The 18,381-nt window shown below is 40.4% G+C and overlaps 1 protein-coding gene across 1 annotated transcript in view; it reads left to right on the top strand.

Moving 5' to 3' along the window:
* The first annotated feature begins 7,893 nt into the window (after window positions 1-7,893).
* The window catches only part of sgip1a (SH3GL interacting endocytic adaptor 1a), an 83,694-nt gene continuing 73,206 nt past the window's right edge, over window positions 7,894-18,381 (top strand). The window contains 1 exon segment of the mRNA XM_039810664.1: window positions 7,894-8,024. The gene's annotated coding sequence lies outside the window, so the exon portion shown is untranslated.

Genomic DNA, 18,381 nt, shown 5'->3' with positions numbered 1-18,381 from the left:
GGCCGACAATAAATAATATTATATATACATGAAAAGCACTACCTAAATTAAATGTATTATTATTATTATTATTTAATTTTGGTATCCTCCAAAACTCTAACCATTTGCCAATCATCCTGATTATTCAATTCATTTTTTCAATTCAATTAAATTTTATTTCTAGAATCAAATCATAACAAGAGTTATCTCAAGACACTTTACAGATAGTGTAGGTCTAAACCACGCTCTATAAATGACCCAAGAACTTCCCAGACCCAAGCTCTTTGTGGGCAGCATCTGTCTCTGGACTGTTTGGACACAGACACTGATACAGATATAGAGAAATATGATTCATAATCATTATAGCAGTTGGAATGATGAACAGTGACAGTTATAGCAACAATAAAGATACTGGAACGCTGCGGAGGAGTGTCTGGCTAGTCCACACAGCGTTCCGGGATGGGAGAAAAAAACGTGCTCTGGTTTATTGGCATTTCTTTAAACCAATCACAATTGTCATGGGCCGCGCTAAGTGCCGCACGGAACCCAGAGCCACCGCAGCCTCGGGAATGAACTTGTTTTGGTGGAACATGTACGTTCAAACGTTGTTTTAGTCATGCAACAGAAAGCTCAGATTGGTCTAGATAGCTGTTTGGATTTACCCTGCAGAGATCTGAGGATCAGTTAACCATAGTCATTATAAATCCACCGGAGTTTAGAATTCCATCACAAAGGAAGCCGGACGAAAAGAAGGACATACAGCACGGCGTAATAAGGTGGTTGCTGGTCATAGTAGGGCATAGCAGGGCATTGCGGGGCGTAGTAAGGCACAGCAGGGTGTCAAGCAAGACCACGGCAGCAGCTGCAACCATGATTCAGGGGCCAACCCAATCCAAGGAAAACTGCAAGGCAAGAAAACATAAGGACTCCAGGAATAAGCTCCCCGGAGATAAGTTAGTAACAAGCATTTCTGAGACATGAATGCATAAAGGCTTGATGAAACAATATTTTCAAGAAGAGTGTTTATAGGCTCTACTATTTGGGAAACATCCCATGGAATACATTTATTGATGATGGTAATAGGCTTTTTAACTGTATTTACCACAACACCTTCCATCTATAAAAAAATAATGGGGCTAGTTTTGCAAAGTGATCACAGTCTTAAATTATTTCTTGTAGCTTTTTAGCAAATTAGTTCAGAGACACATTTTCAAAACTGGATATAAGTATTTATGTAAGAAAAAATTTGTATATTTGAATATTTCAACATACTTAGTGGCTATTTTTAAACTTCTGACTGGGAAGGAATTATTTAAACCTGATCTGAAAAAAATGTAACAACATGGGTAAGAGGACTATGTAATTTCCGACTTATGTAATTTCATTGTGACCCACGTTAAGAGCTGTGAGGCTGTCTGCTCTTGTATCCACTCCAAGCTTGCTTTAAGAAAAAATCATGAGTGATTTAAATCACCAAGGTTTGTCATCTTTTTACCCATTTTGTGCTCCTCTCATTTGATATTTTCATCTTTTAGGTCTTATCCTTATGTCCATATATACATGCCTCCTCGCCTCGAATATTTTCTAATCTACTCTTTCCCTTCCACCTCCACCTACTCCCATCTCCCACTGTGGAAGTCTCCTCATCTTGCCTCTGATATAACCCAGGTAAAAGCAAGAGATGTGATTGAATGAACTTGAGTGCATATGACAAAAGAAAAAAGAGATGAAAGAAGAGAGACAGTCATTTGGGACGCGTGGCCTCCCTCGTCACTGCTTTACAAAGGCACGGCGGTCCACGGGGAAGGCTGAGTAAGCTAAAAAGAGAGCAAAACATTTCCCACCAGTCGAGGAAAATGACACCACTTAACTTCTCCCCTTTGTGGCACAAAGAAGAAGATGACGGATATTGTGAGAAAAGGAAAGGAAATGGTTAGCTGGGAGATAATAGGGAACTGGCTTAAGGCTCAAACATTCCCCATTGTATCCTCTACATGTAAATGAATTGAAAGAGACATTCACTAGCTGGACTGAAAGAACATGAGGGATGCTGTCTGTTCAGCTCATAGTCTGCTTATTGCTCCAACTAGATTGGTGTGTTTTACACCCAGCTTATTCCAGAAATTATAAATATATAATATATAATATTCGAGACACGTATGTGTGTAAATTTTGAAGATGGCTGAGCTCTCAATTCTTTCAGTCAACATCAGGGGGCTAAACGGGCCGCTCAAAAGAGCTAAATTCCGGGATTATTTAAGATGGAAAAACATAGACGTGGCGCTTATACAGGAGTCACATTTAAGTAAAAGAGATGTAAATCGCCTACAAAATAAATACTTTAAGGTTGCTGCCTCATCTAGAGATGACACCAAAACCAAGGGCTACATCGTGTTGCTGTCGCGGAAATGCGCACTCATCGTACTCAAAAGCAGTAAAGACTTATCAGGCAGGATATCTTTTATATGTACCACGATAAGGAGTAGGAAAATAGCCTTTGTTTAGGTAAATGCACCGCCTACATATGATGAAAGTTTTTTCCCACGCCTAACCAATGAATTGCTCTCTCTCAACAAATATTCACTAATCAGAGGGGGAGACATGAATACAGTACTTGATTTAAATCAGGATAGATCAGGGGTCAATCACACGAAAGCCCCATATTGGACATGTTTAAAGGAACACGCCGACTTATTGGGACTTTAGCTTATTCACCGTAACCCCCAGAGTTAGATGAGTCCATACATACCCTTCTCATCTCCATGCGTGTTGTAACGCTGTCTGACGGTTCCACCGGTAGCTTAGCCTAGCACAAATCCTGGAGGTAACAGGTTCCAACTAGCCTACTGCTCCGAATAATTGACAAAATAACGCCAACATGTTCCTGTTTACATGTTGTGATTTGTATAGTCACAGCATGTACAAATAACAAGGTCACAGCCACACAGTCATCTTCTAATCATATATAAACTGGGAACTATATTCTCAGAAAGGCAGTGCTACTTCTGCTACTTGGGCGGAGTGATATGCTTGCAGCACCTGAGAAGCCCCCGAGCAGAGAGTATAATTGCTTACGCTGTAACAGTTGAGTGCATTTCAAGTTAGATAAATTGATACAAAGAGAGAAAGACACACGCAGACTCCTCAGTCATGTAAAGACCCTCTCCATGGAAACTCCTTGTTCTCAATCTCACCCCAGCCAGACAGAGAGATGAGAAGGGAAAGACGAACAGAGGACGAAGATGATTCGCTGGAAAAGATAAGAGGGAGATGAGAATGAAGAATAACCAAGGACTTTGCCAGACTGAGCTGCTCACAGGACATGCACGTACACCGATGCAGAAATTAGCGCATAAATTAACAACTGCAAGTGTACAGGCGAAGGCATATACACACAACTGCACAGGAACACAACCTACGGAGAATAGTAATGTAGCACAGTAGGCTAGACAAGTCGGGCAGTGACGGTCAACATGTCCTTTACCTGCACGCACACGCACACACACACACACACACACACACACACACACACACACACACACACACACACACACACACACACACACACACACACACACACACACACACACACACACACACACACACACACACACACACAGCTGATAGAGTTAAGGGGGAGAGGGAAGCTGATATAACTCCTTTAAGCTGAATAGACGAAGGCCTCATTGAGATGTTGGGTAATTAAATGTAAGGTTCCTGAGCACACATGTTTTTATTTCACAATGGTGCAGTGACAAATGTGGATTTCTTAGAGTCTTTGTTCTGAGTTATGTAGAGTTGTGCTGGTGTTTCATAGCAGCCTAAAATACAACAACAAAAGAACTTTTTAACCTATTATCATCTCAAGACAAAGCAAGGTAGCCGATTTTATTTTTGCATTTTGCATTTTATATTTGTAATGACCAGCCATCAAATGCCTCTAAAAGCTAAAAGAATGTATATTATATACATTTGTCAGTACAGTGTATGTGAGTATGATAACTTTTAACTTTTCTTTTCTTTGATGTCAGTAGAAGCATTGTAATTGTTCAGGAATTCACACCTTGCACTAATTTTATAACTTGGCAGAGAGTGGCTAAGAATCTGATCTAAGTGAGAGATCGCACATACAGGGTACATTCCATAATCTTTTCAGTGTTGGTTTTATGTAACAGATTACATTTATTATGGCCGCAAAGGGTTAAATATCCTCTCTTTTTATGCAAATTATGTGGCTCCTGCTTTTGCGTCATTGTGGCTTTATAGCTGACTGTAGGGCCAGCTTGGTCAAATACTGCTGCTGCTGCTCTCAGAGGAATACACTGTTAAAGATGACAAGCTTGGCAATTGATTTTAATTTGCATGGAGAGCTATCGAGCTTTCTTACGGGATTGGCAGATCATTTTGTAAAGAAAAAGATTATTAGTGTTATTCATATTGAGACCTTTTTTTCTTTCAAGACAATGAATTGAATGAAACAAAAGAAGGAAAAAAGCATTTTCTACAAGCAAAGCTGTTTGATGAAAACAGTCAAAACAAACAAATTCATAAAATGTATTATTAAAAATAAAAATCCGCAGTTACAGTTGTCAGTTTTTGTTGTTGCTATAGTGGCTTCCAGGGAAAAGGCAACATGATGCCCCCCTCTTGGGTCCCCCAAGGCTGCATTGACCTTGTAAGTGAAGCAAGTAAATCAGTCCCGTGATGGATACATGTGGCTATTTATATTCCACGAGCCAATTAGAGGAGAGATGATGTGGCTCAGGGTGCAGAGAAACACCACTGACAGCCTGTTTAAAGAACCTCGGGGAGTCCTCATTGTGCTTGTGAAAGCAATTAGAGAACAGGTGGACACACCTGGCAGCATTTTGGGGATATAAGCCACTAGGTTGAAACCAGAGCACTGTCAACGTCTGCTGAGACATTCAGTAGTGCTCTGAAACCTGTGAACCAGAAGTCACCAACAAGTCTCCAAGTTTGCACAAAATATAAAGGGGTCTAAGTTTATCTCAGGCCCCAGCCTTGTAGAAGCAGTGAGGTGGTGGAGGTTGGGACTAGGAGCAAAATGCTCTTCCTTCCTGGAAACGGTTTGGTATATAAGTATATTGGATGACCCGCAAATTCGGGAAACGTTACCACACTTTGGTGTGTCAGTAGCTCAGTCCGTAGGGAGTTGGGTTGGGAACCGGAGGGTCTGTGATTCAAGTCCTTGTATGGACCAAAGTACGGAGTGGGGACAGATATGATGGTAGGATTTGCTCAATGGGCTGAAAGTTTAGACACAGGCCGCAGACATACGCCACAAATCATACTAGGACGTCGACAAAGCAATGGTCCAGAAATTCAGCTGATCCAGTTGCATCTTTAGCTTTGACTATGCTGTTCATCAAAGTCACAAACTACTTATTATGGTAAAAGACATAAAAGCACTGCAAGTGATATCAGCATCCCTTTATGCTTCTTCAGATTCCCGACCTAATAAAACCGAGTTTAACTTCAACCCAGTCACCAAGATTAGCGAAAGACGAAAGTCCATTGAATTATCACTGTCTATCTGTTAAAACTTGTCCTTTGAATCACTGACATGCACAACAGTGAGTAAACGTCTGATTTGTTCACTCCATAGAAAAAGTAGAGGAAGAAAAACTCCTAAATGAAAGCTAGAATGAGGAATGTGTTTTTCCGTAGCGTGACCAACTTCACAGTCGTTTCTGTTTCCCTTTTCTCTGGTTCTTCCACAGCTGTGTCACTAAGCCCTTTGGTTATATTACTCTAAACTTTATAAATCATTTGTTGCTCTCACGCACCCTTCACAAATCATAGAGGTCTGTAGCACATGGGAACAATTCTTTGGCTTGCGTGAGAGATTGTGTGATGACACACGTATGTGTGTGTCTTTCACTTGTTCTCCTGTAATGCCATTCCTTCCAGTAATCTCCTGTAGTACAGAGCATTTATAGTTAATGACAGGCACACGCAGGTCAGAAACAAGGCTTGAACTTAACGTAACACATTCTCCACCAGTAGACAACCCTACCATCACAAACAATATTTTAATGGTTTTCAAAAGTATTACATCCCATAAGTAAGCCTGGTGTTGCTGACAGCTTTACCCTGGAAGCTCTGGTTTGTCAAGTCACATTAATTTATATAAGCCATAAGTTTGTCCAAAAGAACTTTCTTAACAGCATGCAACACTCTATCAACTTCAACTAAACTTTAATAATTTTGAGAAGAAGAAAAAAAAAACATTTCACACTACACATAAATGAGAGAAACATAAGGAAGTGCAACAGAGGAGTAAGTCCTCTTAAGGACAGAAAAACATTCAATATATATCACTTACACAGTAGACAGAACAATAAATACACTATAGAGGCAAATAATTATATACAGTACAACAATAAACTCTAGATAAAACTGATAAACAGAATTTCAATATACAACCTAGACCTTTAAATTCAAAACATCAACTGAGGACTTCACACATAGACAAAATATAGTATTGAGTTGCTAGTAGGAACTGTCTATTGAGATAATAAGTTGCAAGCAGAGTATTAAAAATGTGTGAAGTGAAGAGTATGTATCATCTATGGTTTCAACTAAAAAATATTCTTGTGGAAACCGTATTTGTTGTGGGTACGTCTTACAGCGTTTTCACTTGCTCAACTTATTTATGAAGTCATGAGAATATACCAAAAATACCAAAAAGATTTTTGGGTTTTGTGCTCCATGCTAATTATGTAACATAATGTGTCAAGTAGACAAGCAGTATTATTGTCACACATGCTATAAACAATGTGAGAGAGAATGAAGAAAACAAAATCCAATCAGGCCTAGGTTGGGTTTATCCCTCTTTTCTCACATTATGTATTATTTCTGTTCCCCGTTCTCTGCCACGATTAACAGACAGACAGACAGACAGACAGACAGACAGACAGACAGATGGACAGACGGACAGACAATGCGGTGAAGTGGGATTTTGACAGGGTTTTTCTCTCACATCCAGGAATGACCAAGTCGTCTCTGTCAATCAGGTTGCCATGGCAACTGGATACTGAGACACACTCTCTCAGACATTTCTCTGTGGGATAACGTCTCCACAGTCACATGCAGGCAATGTCTCGTACAGCAGGTACAGACACAGATAAAATCTGACACACAGACACGCACACAAGCACGCACGTACACACACACACACACACACACACACACACACACACACACACACACACACACACACACACACACACACACACACACACTTAATAGTAGCCTACCGGCTCGGTGTGTTTTTTAGACACAATTCAAAACTATGTTATTAGAGCTGAAACGACAGAAAATGTATCTGCAACAAGTGACTGCATGTTTGTCATTTCTTTTATTTTATAATTTTTTTTTTAAATTATAAAAATATAATGGTTCAAGCTTTATGCGAAGGTATTTTTAATTGTTGTTAGTCTTCTAGTAGGCCTGAACTGAATATATTTGCTATAAGACTGTTGGTCCTAGACCTTTCACTTGATATTGGGAAATTAAATTAAATTTTCTGAGTGTTTAATCAATAAAATAAGCAGCAGATTAAATGATAATAAAAATGATTTTTGGTTGCTGTATTTATATAGTCAGATGGATCTCATAATATTTCTAATTGACTAAATAAATAAAATCTAAATGTAAGCCACACTTTACATGTTCTTGTTCAATTAATTGGGTTTCTAAAGGGAAAATAAATTTAAACAGATTTGCCAATACGCAGGTCCCCTTTCACAAACGCCTTGAAGAACAAAACTAACCTGCAGTTGCACGCACATAAAATATCTAGGCGTAGTTAAACCATAGACATGCCATGAATGAAAAAAAAAAAAGATAACGGCAAACGTTAACGTTACTTGTCACTTCCGACGTCCATCTTCATTGGCTGAGCAAAACAGTCGCAAGTTTGGAAAGGGTTATACATTTTATTAATTGTGCAGAAGACAGAATATCTTTGGTTTCAACTGAACAGAATATACCCCAAAAAACAAAACGTTGTCCAAAGAGCGGTAAGTGATGTTTTTATCGTTGAGAAAAACCGAGGCTAACAGTGAGTTAGCTAACAGTTAGCTCTGCGACTCAAGTGTGAAAAGTTTCACAACGGTTAGCTAGCTAGCTAACGTTAACGTTACCTAGCTACATGAGAGGTCCGAACGGGTTATGTAACGTTGGTGTATGAATGAAATACGTTTGAACTAAATAAAATTGTATACTTTTACCACATTACACACAGTAACGTAAAGTTATGTTATACTATATGGGTGAATTCTTGATCTCCATTATTCTGCAATTAATGGACTCCGGCCATTAATTCCGTATAATCGACACCCTTACTTAATCCACTAACGTTATGGCTTTAACATGTAGCGGGGGGGGGGGAAAGGTACAGAAAAAAAAAAAAAAAAAAAAAACAGCAAAAGGAAAGAAAAAAACCCCCCCCCCCCACACAAAGGGGGGGGAAAAAAAAAAATTTTAAAAATTTACCAACAAAAGTAGTAGCTAGGCTAGTTAATGTGGCGTACAGAAGACGTGAGAGTGGGATTTTAGTGTGAAGGGTGAATTAACAAGACCGCTAGCTAGAGGAACACTCTGAAAACGTTGCATGGGTTAGCTAGCTAATTTTAGGGCTAACCTACGTGGGAATTTACTGTTTATTGTTCAGGAAATGAAATCACATTGGATGCAAAACCAGGAGGACTAAAAATGTCTTTGCCAGAAAATTATGCCGTGAGGTTTTGAAAACCTGTATTTTTACAGTTTTACATGTTGCCGAGATCTTTATGAGATTAAGATATATATGCTATCATATGATGATTTATGAGATAAAATATATTCTTTTCAATCATGGATTCCAAATGTACAACATTGTTTTTTGTCTTCAGGTTTTTTTATGAAAGTTAAGGGAGTGCTTTTGGGGATTCAGACCATGGTAGTCTTGACACAGTCAGGTCCTGACATTAGTCACCTTGGGCCTTGAAATCACGGTACTCCTGACAATACTAAAAACACAATGGAGATATTTGTAGCAGCTAGTTAAAATTTACTCCGCAATATTGCAATCCAGTACGTGAAAGCAAGGGCTCGATTAGTGAGTAGAGAGAGAAGGGGATACAAGACTGATCAGTTTTTGTCATCTAAAACAGCTGAGAAATGAGTGTATTCCAGTCAATTCATTCAGGTCGATTGTCCATCAGGAGGTTTGACACAAAGAACAAATAATTACCATTTGTTTGAGAAACAGATTTGAAAAATTGTGAACCTATCCTTTAGTGGCCGGAAACATTTTGTCAGTTGTCTTTAAACAAAAAATCAGTGCAGATATTAGCTTGGGCTTGGGGGTATTGTGTTGGGACAGCTATAATGTCCCAGAGGCCTACTGGACGTGTGAGAGTTCAAGTAGAGTGAGTTCAAGTAGAGGTTTTGAAATGTGGGAAAAGCTGTGGGGGAGAGAAGGGATTGCCAAGCTTGAGAGTGATGAGAGATAAATGAGGTTTCAGTCCTAGGTGGACAGTGCCTGGGAATCCAGCCTGGGAAAAGTTTGGATCTCTGTTTCCTGTGTTGAGCTGTGAAAACCCTCAAATGCAGCTTTATCCGGGAATGTTTTCTGGGCTCTGCCCAGAAAGACAGCAGTGTGTCCCCTATCACACTGCAGAACAGCAGACACTTTGGGGAATAACTATTAAAAATTGTTTCAAATAATGTAGCCAAGCCTCGGGTACAAAGAATCTTTTACGCAATACAGAATAAGTAGGCCTATTACTATATTATAGTTCTGCAATACATATCAAATTTATTTCTATGAATACTGTAAAACATCATTAACATAGTTAACATAGCCTAGTTATTTTTTGCCCAAGTGTGGTGGGAGAGAGAATACAGCGAGCACAGACCTGTTCAGACCTGTTCAGACCTGTTTGACGTTTTACAAGTCAGAATGGCTTAAATAAAAATAAAGACTTAAATAGCAGAATATGAAATGTCGACTATTGTTGGGCACACTTCCAAGTAGGGCTTTGACTTTTGCCCAAAAATCATATTCAAAGTTCATTTGTTTATTAATATTAAAATTAAAATAATTATTTATTAATAATATTTTGACCATTAAATGCCTTCAGTAAGACCTAGATGTGCTGTCCACTAGAGCTGGGCAATATATCGATATTATATTGATATCGTGATATGAGACTAGATATCGTCTTAGATTTTGGATATTGTGATATGGCATAAGTGTTGTCTTTTCCTGGTTTTAAATAATGAATAAAAACAGAAACTTGGAAAAACTGTTTAAAGATCAAATTTTTTTATTTGTCAAGGTGGGAAAAAAAATGAAAAAATTTGATATTGGAACCAAGGTGGTAAGCTTCGCTTCAGAACTCGAACCTCTGATGGCGCCATTTTGTTGCTACAAAGGTATCACCTCCCGTTAGCATTCCACTGACCGCCATTTTTTTTTTTACGTCACTTGACTGCGAATAACTTTACATCTGAAGCGTTTAAAGACTCTATTTGTCCATTGTTTATTTCTAAAGAAACACGACAATGTATAAAAGGCTCCATTACCTTGTACCTCACGTTATGGCTCCGTAGCAGACATTTTTGTAAAAATAGGCTAACGATTGTGTCATAACCAAGTGACTTACTGTCGCACAGTAGAGGAATTACCGTATAGTACAGGAGAAGCTTGCAGGCAGTTTCGACTTACGTTAGCTGTTTAGGTTTAATTGCTAATGTTAACTAGCATGTTAGTTAGCAATAATTAGCCTGTGCTTATGTTATCTCCTTACATATACCTACACTCTCCGTCTCTGTAAGATTGGGAATGATTGAGATTTCTCTTGGCACAGCTACCAGAAGACTTACAACTTTCAGACACGTTGCTCACGTCACATTTACGTTGTCTCCGTCAGTTGGAGGCTGCGCAGTAAAGCAAGAGATCACCGGAAAAGTGCTTCTAATAGCCTTCACTGGTCTCCGTCCAGAGCAACGGGATCTATTGGTCCATTATATATATGTCAATGATTGGAACCCATTTTTCTGTTTTTCCAAATGTCCGTTTGTGTTTAGAAAATTGAACTGATAAGCGTTACACTGACCGTAAGTGCTCTGATGTTTATACTTGTGCGCTGGTGTGTGCGTTGAGCCGGCATGTGTGTGTTTGTGTGGGGAGTGTGTGTTAGAGTGAGAGAGTGATGGTGATTACCGGTAGCTTCAGAGTGTGTACTGACTCTAGAGTCATAGTGAGAGAAACAAAGTGTCTCCCCTGTGCTATCTGACCACGGTGGGAAATCTGTAGCAGGAAAAGTTAACCCTCTCCTTGATTTCACGTTGTTTATGGAGGAGAACCAGGAAATGAGTGGGGGGGGATGCAAGCCACGGCCGAGCGACGTGCGTTGCTGCAACGTGTAGTTACATTTTGTAATGCGTGAAAAAGCCTCGGAATCTGAATTGAAAACAGCATTTACAAAAAATAATGCCCATAACGGGTTCGAATATGAAGAGCTGCCTAATATTCGTTCGAATATCATTATTTTTTCAAATATTCGTTCGAATATCATTATTTTTTTAAATATTCGAATTATATTCGAATAACAAAGTTCGGAGTCAAAGCGCTACTTCCAGCTCAACGAAAAGCATTTAAAATGTATCATCTCCATGTGCCTTGACTCATCTCCCCCCTTCTGTTTGAGCAAATAGAAATAAGAATATATCCTTCTTTAGCCAATTTTGCATTGTTAAATACAGAAAGGGTTATGATTGCTGTTGGAGACAGGGTGAGTCATTTATGCTGCTTTTGCTTTTGCTATGGATTGTTCATGGGGGATGCCTCACAGTATGTCCTAGTGTGGAGGAGCAAAGTATTTCCTCAGAGAGTATCAGTCATACAGGCCTGTCTGCATGCTTGGGAAAACACCTACCATTTGACCAAACCATCAATGTTATAATCTATCTGTACATTTCCTTTTTTAAGTATAAGACCTAAGGAGTTTCTAAATATATGAATAATTTTAAATAAGTCACCTTGCTCAACTAGCCAGTCAATGTCAAGCTCTAGTAGTCTGGCTATCACCAGACCAAGCTCAATATTTTAAGATTGAACATTAGTCTGGGGGGTCTGCTCTGTATTTTGTACTGCACAAGAGGCGTGATCAACGGGCATAGTTCAAATGACTCTGTACGCAATTGGATAGTCCTTCGACCAATCAGACCAACGATCCGGGTGATGTAGCAGCGACAGTGGCATCAACGGGTTGCTGCCATGCAGTGCTGCGCTTCAGTGACCGGCTTGTTTAATGTAAACAAAAAGCTGCTTGGTCGCTTCTCTATCGTCATCGTGTTAAACCCGCCAATAGCGCTCCAGGTGGATAAACCAGTTTGTGATTGGTTCCCGCAAATTTGTAAGTCTGATCATGTTTTTTATTGTGTTGCAGATCACAAATGGACTTTGAAACAGTAGCTGGCTAAAAAGAAAAAGGCGGAACATTTTGGGACTACAAATTTCTATATCCAAATTAGATTTTTTCGCATTGAGGTTGGTGTGGTTAAATAAAAAAAATCTGTCCTGTATATTTGCCCATGTAAAAAATGTAATTAGCGGTGTTGTGGTACTGTGTGTGTCAGCATCATGAAGGAAGAGAGTTCACTGGAAGTGTGTGAGGGATTTGGGTAAGTCTTGTGCGCGTGGGTAAGCCTTGTGCGCGCGTGGGTTAGCTGCAGCTGTCTGTGATGGAAAGAGGAGAACATGCTCTATTATATGACACTCAGGAGATGGTGTAAAACAAGTCAGCGATGAGTAACGAAGAGCAAGGGATCTTGTGCCTTCTGGGTGGAAGTGCTTCTGCATGTACATGTGTATGTACATGCACATGGATTATGGAGTCTGTAATGTGCACATATTTTAATAGTATCTGTTGCTGCTGCATTCGGCCAAAGATTTAGCTCCAGCTGTGCGTGCGTGCGTGTGTGTTTGGGCATGCCCTACATACTCCCAAGTCGGTCCATAGGACACCTCTTAGTGCACCTCATAGCACAGAACAGAAAAACACATTGCACTACACTACCAAGACAGTTCACATGTCACTGACCGATTTTGGCTACTATACGTCTAACACCGATAAAGGGCTATATATATCTGTAGAATAGTAAAAAAGGAGGGGGGTGAATAATAACTGTAAACATGTCCTACCTCAAACATGTCTTTTCACAATTCTTTAAACCAAATTTGAAGGGTCTACTCATTGCCATATACAGTATTGTTTTGTTGAAAAATAAATATACCAATGTAACATTGATGTAATATTTATAGTATTGATCTATAAAAAAAAAACACAATCAGGCCTAATAACATGCATGCAGTGCACCATTTCTCCTCTCAGGATAAAGTGACGTCAGGTAGGAAGCAAGTAACTAACCTGCTCCTCAACAAGATTAAAGAGAGTAAAAATTGGGAACATGTAATTCCGACTGCCTTTTTTCCACAATTTTGGGTGACGAAGATTTATGCAACAGGAAGGGTACTGTTGATGATACATGTACTATAACACACCAGTGCATCTTGATATGACGAACAGGGGTAATGCATTTCCTGTTTCCAATGCGACCATTTTCTTGTTCTTTGAATACCTTTTTTGAGTTTAGACTGTAGTTTAGAGAAGGCAAGTGCTTTGCCAGTTTTAAGACTTTAGACTGAATTTCCTCTATATTATCGAGTATCGGAAAATGCCATTCAATACCAAATTTCAATACCTAAGGAGTAAATCTCATCAGCAACAGTGAGCCAATAAGCATGCAGCATGCTTCTACTAAGATCTAGTAATGCTGCTGATTGGCTGTCTAACGTTGCACGTCATAGGAATAATTAATTAAGACATTCATTAGGTTGTAAGGTTGTAATTTCTTGATGTTGTTGTTCTTTATTAAAATGGATTTTATAAAATTGGTATCGAAAATAGTATTGTTAAGGTGCCGGTATCGAAGTCACGGTATTGGTACTGGTATCGAAAACCAATCCCTAGTCACTTAAGGCTCTGGGAATTTTTAACGATCATTGCCTGACTTTTTAAGATTAAACTATCAATTTTATAAATGAAGAGTTTAAATATGCTAAAAGAACCTCTGTATACTTTGAGAATTACCCATCCACTCCCACCGATTACACTCACATACGCAAAAACACACTTTTACGTATTTTGCAGTAGAAGATTCCTGCTGTGTCAATACAGTAGTCATGTTTCCATCAAGGTATTTTTACGCGCATTAGAAAATGTTGATGCAAACTGCGTAGTTTTTATGTTTGCTTGAGGTGTTTTTTGCCAATTTTCGAAAAACAATGAATGCGCAAAATGGGAGATGGAAACTGCTTTGCAGAATAAGTTGTGACGTAGCAAACATGTAACTCACATGACTATAGTCCCGGTATCCATCGGATGGGGGAGGGATCGGGATATGGGTCCCATTCAGTGCGCCGTACACTTGTGGCACAGGGTACGTAGTGGAGTTGTGGTGCGCTATAACCTGTGCCTCAGCCACGTCGGGTAAATTGACAAATTGGTTCAACAGCTTTAATCGTATGGCCGTGCACACTGCGGATACACAGTGGTGAACGGTTGTCTCGCTGACACCAAATGTCTCTGCCTCGACCCTGTATTCTGCACAGGTGGCCAACTTGTACAATGCGTCCTCTCTCCATTTAGCCAAAGAACTTAGCTTCTAAACTCTTTGATTTAGCACGCCGGTTTGCAATCTACAACCATGCGTGACGTCAACTTGTGATGAAAGTACGCTTTGCATAGTCTAGTTTATTCGCTCTAAACCAGTTGATGGAAATGCTTCTAATTCACATTTTTAAACGTTTGCTTAAAATTCTCTTGACAATTAGATGGAAACATAACTACTGATGCTCTACCCACCTGACTCAGGAAGTGTGGTTGGCCCTAGTTGGGTTCACTGCCCATTTTTGATTTTAACTTTAGTTAAAAGGCCTGCAAAGAGAGGGAACAGGAACCATGAACCAACCACAGGAACTGGTGAACCATGATAGTCAGTCATTTTGTGAACCATCGTCATGACTTGAATCTGCCTCATCATGACCTACTATGGTATGTCAGAGGCAGGTGTATTGTTCTCACTACTGTTAGATACAGCAGATCTTAAAAATCTACACTCCTATTTTAAGATGCCTCATGAATTATTGGTTCAATATTAAATGCGTCATTGGGAGGCTTATCTGGCCTCCTACTGGCACGTCACAGCACACACACACACACACACACACACACACACACACACACACACACACACACACACACACACACACACACACACACACACACACACACACACATAACCTATATTAGCAACATTCCTGTGGGTGTCCAGCCAACCCAGAGTAAGCCAGTAAGCAAGTGTAGGCAAGTGTTTCTCTCTTTTTTTTGTTGGCCAAAACTAAATAAACTATCAGGTTTTCTGTTCCCACCTTAGCTTTAGGCAGAGGAGTCATTTAGCTCAATGTGTTCTTGATGGGGGGCCATTTACCATGGAAACAGAACGATACCTTCCAAATCTAATTAATATCCAGTTCTAATGATTTAACTTCATATTAAAATGTTCTGTTTGAATTATCCAAATAAACTATTAGGGAGCGTCAAACTCATGTCTGTGCTATTAGTTGTCTTTAAAATACTCCTTTGAAACTCCCTGCAGTGAGTTCATCTGGTTCCATTCTGTCATCTCAGCCATGCTGTCCAAGCAAAGGCCGGTACTCTTGGGAGTGGCCTAATTTAAACTTCTCCACTGTTTATAGATATAAGCTGATTGTATAGCAAGTTTGGGCTCTGTTTATTTAGGCTTGGGCCATGTGTGGAAATGGTAATTGGTGTGAGTAAGAGGGACTTATTGGACCGGTGCTGACATCCTGGAGACCATTAGGGAGACCACAGACCAGACCGGCCCAGTATTAGAGAGATGAGCTCATCTTTTCCATCCCCTGAGGCTGAAGGGGAGGACTTGGTTTTCAGAGGGGGCTTTTAACAGGGGGTTGACTCGGCCTGGGGTTTGGGGTCCGAGAATAGTCCAGGCTGACAGTATTAAACTGGTGCTGCAGGGCAGGGAGGCAGTAGGAAATGTAGTCATACAAGACTGTCATTTCAAGTTTCAAGTCTCCACAAGTTGATTTTCATTTTAAACTGAACTGACCACTGTGGTTGGTTAAAGTCAGACTGAATATCTTCCAATGTGACCAACTATGCTAACCTGCAACACTTGCTAACTTGCTATCTCACTCGCTCACTCACTAGTGCTTTTTTATTTTCCCATATAACATTTTTAAGAACTCCCATCTCTTGCTATAAGAACATAAAGCTATGAATCTAAATAATACCCCCAGTGGCATCAGACTAAACAATCCAAATCCACATATGAGCAGGCAGTCAGCCTTCTCAGCATCATCAAGTAATTAGGAAGTGGGTGCTAATTACACAGAAAACCTTGCTGCTTGATGTAGTGTGTATGTGTGTGCCTGGACCCCTGGGCAGGGCAGCAAGTTGGGTAATGACAGAGAACAGTGTGTCTGTCTGGCCACACAGACGGAGGGTATCATGAGTGGCTGGTTGGCACGTAGGCCCTCGACATGGCACCCTGCCACCGCCACGCCTTATCGCCCTGCATGCCTTCCCCTGCCGCTCAGTGGAGAGTGAGTTGTTTTGGTTTGACTGCACTCAACTGCTGCCTAATCTGTGGGTGGCTGTTTGTCTGTGTACATTTTAATGACTGCTGCTTAATCATGATCCCTCATCAGGGCACTTTGGGGGTGGGGAGAGTTGGAGCAGGGTGGAGGTTTGCAGGGATGTTGCTTCAGCATTGTGCAGGAAATGGCACGAGGCTTTGGGACATGAGACGTGACAGTTGCAACATGAGCCCAGGGAAGGCCCAGTATAGAGATGACGTTTACTGAGAGGCATCATATCTGTAAAACTGCATCTCTGTGTTGACAAACCTAAAATTTAGGGTATAGGAAAAAAGTGACACGGTTGTCACATGTAAGGGTACCTTTTTAGTTGACAAAGGAAACAATATGCATACCTGCAAACTACTCGCTTTTCGGCGAAAATCTTCATTTTGAATGAGAAAATGTCATCCGTGCTAATATGACCGTTATCTACCGGACTGAATAGCAACGCGGATTTCGGTGCCTCATTTCGGTGCCACGGATACCCCTTTTCCACCAGCAAGAACCAGGTGCTGGTTCAGAGCTAGAGCTAGTGCCGGTTCGGAGTTGGTTCGACTGACGAGCCTCCAAAGAACCGGTTTGCTTTTCCACAGGCTAAAGAGCCAGCACAGAGCCAGCTCTTACGTCACAGCACACGTCTCCTCTTTCCCAGCAACGTTAGCGCGGCGGCGCCAAACACAAACGCACCATCAACAATGGCGGACGTTGCTTTGCTATTGATGTTCATGGCTTTGCGGACCTACATTGGCATCCAAACTCGGCGGATCCAACGTGTTCGCGCGGCTCCCCTTTATAGTGCAAGAAAGCAGCTTGTTTCCTCCTCTGACCACTGCTGTTTTTGTTTAATCGCGTCCATCGTGTTTATCTGCTAATTCAAAAATGCCAGTCACAAGTTTCTGTTCGTCTTGTTGGTCACGGTAACCCCGCCCCCAGCCGCTGACGTAAGCGGTTCTTACTTCTGGCCCAGCAATGATTTGGTGCTACTTAAGAACCACTTTTACTGGTTCGGAGCTGGTGCTTTGGTGGTCGAAAAACAAAGAACCGATTTGAAACTAGGCTCTGGCTCCGAACCAGCACCAGCTCTGCCTTGGTGGAAAAGGGGTATTAAATGCCTGCGCTTCTCTCTGATGCTCCGAAACGGATGTTAGAGGCAACTGAAACATCGCCGCATGGGACGCTAGTTAACACTACACTCGACAGCAGGTAACGTTAGCCTACCGTTAGCTTGCAGCTGGAGTAAACACTGTTAAAATGCTGACAGCTAAACGGTGTAAAAGTGTGTCTGTATTATTGTAACAGTTATTGTAAAATACCCTTTTCCCATCCAGTGGTTGTTTTTGTCGTTCATAGGAATTTACTGGTGAAATAAGTTATTGTTATAAGTTATTGTTATTACATTTTTAATAAATCATTTAATTTTGACCCTGTGGCCTTAGCAATAAACAAGCCGTTCTTTAATGTCGCAGACTGTGTCGTTTTGTGCTTCTTGCTGGGCAATATATTGATATTATATCTATCGTGATATGACACTAGATTTTGTCTTAGATTTTGGATATCGTAATATGGCATACGTGTTGTTTTTTTTAAGGTTTTAAAGGCTGAATTCCAGTAAAGTGATGTCATTTTCTGAACTTACCAGACTG

The sequence above is a fragment of the Perca fluviatilis genome, chromosome 9 (assembly GCF_010015445.1).
Source record: "Perca fluviatilis chromosome 9, GENO_Pfluv_1.0, whole genome shotgun sequence".
Lineage (NCBI taxonomy): Eukaryota > Metazoa > Chordata > Actinopteri > Perciformes > Percidae > Perca > Perca fluviatilis.
The sequence above is the reverse complement of the archived record's forward strand: the minus strand, read 5'-3'. Positions and strand labels throughout refer to the sequence as shown.